The following is a 5498-nucleotide window of genomic DNA, read 5'->3' on the forward strand; positions in this document are numbered from 1 at the left end:
ACGAGGCAGCGATTGAAGAATCTGCACCGTCGGTATTGGGTTTTGGGGCTTCAACCTCAAAAGTGTAAGGCAAGGGAGCCAGACGCCAAATGAGAAAGAAGGATGAAGCTAAGTCAACCACTGCAAACATTTTCAGCGCTCCTGTCGCCTTGATGGGCGCGGGTAGAAGGAAAATGGAATAACGGTTTGGCAGTAAAAATTTACTTATGATGTTTGCGTAAAATTGCCGAAAGGCATTAGAAGAGGGAGTGTCGTGAACTCCCAGTCACCAAGCTTTGGCATTTGTTGAGAAAACATGATTACTGCTCATATTCCCAAGTGGTGGACACTTGCTCTCGAAACGCATTTTCGCAAATGGTTTGCATAAATGAAAGGGAATAGAACGCTAAGTCAAGTAGTCTTAAAGCTAAGGATAGCTAGGCTATTACTAGAAAAAAAATAAGACTAAATAGACTTAGCTTATAGTATTCATGTCAAATTAGTAGATTATGTAACCCAACGTGATGAAGTCGTTAGTCAATTGTTGGACAAATTAGACTATGAAACTTGATCAGTAAAAGATTCTTTTGAATCTGCTGAGTTATTATCCTGCGGCATAATTAGATTATGCATGCTCAAAACAAATGACTAAAACGGATGGTCAAGAACATAACTTATAGAGAATGGCATGCATGAGCTAGGGCCATATCCCTCTAGATACGATGAGTAGGTTGGTAGATTCAAAGAGTCTAGCAATAGATGATTTCAGTTTAACTAACTTGTGGATCCTTTTTGAGATGGAAGAAAGTCGTGAAAGCACTTTGTGGGACAAAGAATGCTTGTCAAAAAAGATCTATTGGATTTTTTCCAAATGGACATCTGTAAGTTACTAAATACACAAATGCAAGTAGCGGGTTCACAAGTCTAAGAACTTCTAGAATGTTTGAAGAAATTAGACTTGAGGTGGAGAACCAAACTGGTTATGGAGACTAACCCCTCGATGGGAGTTCTTGAAACATCTGAAAATGAGAATGGAATTCTCATTCAGTGAAATTCCTTCGGAGGAGACGATGTTGAACTATCTGTAGTGAGGGAGAAATTGAACCTTGATTGGACATGGTTCGATTGGTGCTTCACTAAACTAGTTGGGCCGCTGGATATGGAATTTCGAAAAATCGTCCAGTTGTAAAACATGGTGTTTTCTTAAGTCGCAATCCAGACACCATATTTGATATGGAATGGCAAACATATGTCCTGCAAAAGTCTTGAGTACGAGTAATGGTCCTGCGCACGTTAAAGGACTAGTGGGAGGAAAATTAGACTCGGAGTCTGATTTATATAGGTTCGTTATGGAATAATGCGAACACTAGTAATCAAACATTAATTGACCATATCTAAAGTTCTCCAAAGGATGATTAGAAAACTCCGGTTACCTGATACGTACGAATTTTTGAAACCGAACATGGAGAAGCGATGTAGGATATCGATCTGGATAAAGACTTAGAGCCATAAAATCCGCTATGGAGTTCAAATTAGGTTTGAACGTCCTACGTACTTGTTTTGACAAGATAATGAGGTACATGACTTGGTCAAGAACAAGGTGGAAGGTCAGTGCGAGTTCCATTGTGTTCCAATTATTTTAGATGTTAGAACGTCTCAATCATTAAGAATGATAGAAAGATGTCTATGGAAGTCTAAAATACGAACATTGTTCAAAAAAATCTCCATAGTAGGAATTGAGTTCCTATCTAGGGATAAGCTATCCAAGATTCAGTCATGGTGGACTAATGAGGGGCTTAGATGTTTGACATCCCCTATGTGTTTGCTGTAAGCAGCATGTAATGTTGTTCGGTGCACTGGACCCGATGTTTCTTATGTTTTTTGAGCATAAAAATAGATATCGAGTGTGCACGGACGAGGCAACAGACAGCCGTTGAAGGGCTATCTTTGATACCTGAATGAGGATTGAAGAAGAACTTTTGACGCACATTAATGGAGAATATATTCCGGGGGGCTATAGCGATAGTAGCTTCCAAGATCATATGAATAATATTTAATCTCAAAGCAAACTTACATTCGAGATTTATGATAATGTGGTAATATTGAAAAGGTTTCAAGTGGTATACCACAAGGAACCTTATCATGAAAAATTGAATGTATAGCAATTTTAAAGTTATAATTAAAAAACGGTTAGGACAGAAAAAACAACACCCGATTCTTGGGTATGCTACCTAGCATAGCCACACCAGTAGTCACCTTAGAGGATGACAACTGGGTTACGCACAAGGTAAAAGGACTGAGATCTCATCACAGGCCTAAGGAGAAAATCTTATACACTATTATATGCTTTGAGTGATGATAGGAAGATGTAACGTGCGGTTGGACCGTAGCACAGCCATAGAAACAAAAAGTAGACCCATAAGACCTAGCCGATATCGCAGATTGCTCATAATCATTTAATTTGGAAACATAAGTTATTGGCCTTTCAAGTGGGAGATTGTTGGAATGGGTTTCCAAAAGCAATTGGATTGGTGGTTTTGAGAATCATTGAAGCAATCTTTATTTAAGCAATGTATTCCCAATGAATATGGTAAGTATTCGTCTTCGCTACACATATTTGTTGTGTTTACCAAATTACGCAAGCACTACTTTGGCATCACAACAGATGCCCAATGACCACTTTAACAGCCATGCAATAGTTGGACTGCAGATTGGATGGCGGCCATGAAACCAACTGCCAAGGGTTTGATTTGAAATGTTTCAAGTTGAGGGCCTCGAGATTGGGTATCGGGAGTTCTATTGAGAGTTGCATTCATTCAATGAGTGTATTTCAGCGGTGACAGATGTGGGATGTTTATGCGATCTTAGAGGGTCGATTGGCTAGGTTTGGAATCGACTGAACTGACTCGTGGGGATCATTATAAGGATGCTTTGAAGGCTTGGTCGGTAATACTCTAATCCCCGACTTCGACAGTACGAGAGTAGTCCCTAGACTTGAGAATCACGACAGTCATGTGTATGCGATAACTGTATCTTAGATTTGTTTGAGAGGTATCGTGTCTGAGACATGATCATCATAAGCCTTGTCTAGTGCAGTCAAAGTATGTAGTGAGGACGGTGAGTTCCTTAGAAGAGGATCCGTTCCCTGTCAAACGTGACAGAGGTATCTCCTATGCAGTTGGAGATGTGTCTCCTATGCAGTTGGAGAGGTATCTCCTATGCACTCTAAGATGGTTTAGACTCTAAAAGTGTTTTGGCAAAGCGATTGATCAATCAGGGATAGATTTCCTAGATCAAATCAGTAGATGAAACACCTCTCGAGTATCAAGCATAATTGCCTAGTCAAAGATGGGAACCGGCGCCCAATTCCATGCTCTAGACTAAGGCCGCAAGACATTTGACAATAGGACCGTACTCGTATGAATCCAGAGCATAAATGTTCACGCCATATTTCACCTAGTCTCTAGTGCCATGACTGTTGCTAAACGGCCAGTCATGGTCACAGGCTATTTCTACTTATGGGATAATCAGAGATAATTTATTAAATTGATTTAATTAATTATATTGGTCAAACACACCCAAGTCTAGCTGAGGGTGAACCTAAAGTATCAGCCTACCACTATAATGAAATGAAATTAATTCCAAAAGAGTCGGATTAATTTTTGAAGAGAATAAATGATTGGATCATTTATTTAGAGCAATGCATCGGATGAATGACATGAAATTTAATTCATTGGATTAATTAGAATTTCAAGTTAGCCATTAAAATTAATTGAATTAATTTTATTGGACTCAATCGGATTTAAAAATTGGATTTATAAATTAAATGAGAGATAATAAAAGGCTTGGATCGTTTACTTGGATTAAAGGATATTTTAATGTTAAGCTTATACATTGAACTATGTTTGATTTAAAATCCATAAGATGTGGTCTTGATTTAATTTTAATTAGTCAAGCCTGGTCCATTAAAATGCAAGCCCTAGGCCTTGGTTAGACCATGGTTAGGTTAACTCCTCCTTGGGTGTGGTGTGGACGAATTGGTGCCTTATGGTGCATCAAAATCAGCCACAAGGTGGCTTAGAAGTGTTAGATGATTGTTGGAGTCTTGCTAGGTCAAGACTCCTTGGTGTAGTGTGACTTGGTCACATATAAAACACTTAAAATCAACCCTAGCCGTCTAAGAAGCTGCATGCACACCTCACCAATGAAATTTTACTCTCTCCCTCTCCAAAAACTCTGTCATGATCTTAGAGATCGAAACAGAAACAAGGATCAAACGTTAATTAATAACGTTTCTTATTCTTGTGCTTCTGTGGTGGCTTTACTAGCACAAAATCACCACATCCTTTTAGTGGTCGTGTGTTAGTCTCTGGACGATCTCCACATTGAGATCTTGCCATGGATGGATCCAAAAATGAAAGTGGAGAGGAATCAGTGCTTGTAGCCAAACAAGAAAGACAACGAGGGTAAATTCCATTTACTTTTATGCTTCTCATTTTTCTTATATTTTTCTATGGTCTTTGTTTTTTATTTTATACCGAACGTTCGGTAAAAGATCAAGGGTACACCCCATTATTGGGATTTAAATGTTTTCTTTAATCGTAATTATTTTATTGTTAGCGCTTTCGCTGCACTTCCCGGGCCGATGCACTCCCTTCAACATTAGGGAACTTGTAGATTGACAAAGGCCTCCATTCAAATGAAATTACTATATAGGGCTTTCCAGGAGACCTTCTGAAGTAGTATTATTAGAAGCTTATTGAAGAGATCGTACCATTATATATTTTGCCTAAGTACCGAGGTATCCAAGAAACTTTTGTATTTATCGACAACAACAAGCATTCTTCACTAACAGAAGCACTACTTTGTCTGCTGGGACCACAATCTGTCACTATTTCAATTTTGGTATGTGCGGCCAGTGCATACCGTAGATCATATTTTAGATCAAGGGTGTACGTAAAATTCTAGAACCTACCGACACGTATAAGTATTGGCTTTCCCACATCAGGTACAATTTTTGCTACCCAAAATCTTAACGCTCATTCTCTATGAGGCCTCGAGCCCCATATTAACTTGAACATTTGATAGCCATCATTGGAACCCATCTTGATTGGCCTTAACATTCTCTTGTTTTGCAGAATTTGGCACACCTCTGAGAGCATATTTGCAGTATTAGGAGTAGTATAGACCTTAAACATTCAATATAGTGATATACTTATAGCAGATACCTTATTAAATGTTCTAGGTACAACAATATTATATATATATGCATATAATTTTATATAAATGTATATATACATATACACTGAAATAAAATAAAAGAACATTTATGTTTTTATGATAAACTAGAAATTTTCATGTTTCTTCTTGATGTAACAAATTAATTCACATAGTAAACATTTGACGAATCAACAAAAACACTTGAAGGAAACACAAAATGTTTCTTTTAGAGTGTTCAATCTAAATCTTTCGAGATCTTTTAACACTAAATTAGGCTGGTTGGACAAGCATTTAAAGAA

Source organism: Sesamum indicum, unplaced genomic scaffold, assembly GCF_000512975.1.
Source record: "Sesamum indicum cultivar Zhongzhi No. 13 unplaced genomic scaffold, S_indicum_v1.0 scaffold00145, whole genome shotgun sequence".
Taxonomy (NCBI): Eukaryota; Viridiplantae; Streptophyta; class Magnoliopsida; order Lamiales; family Pedaliaceae; genus Sesamum; species Sesamum indicum.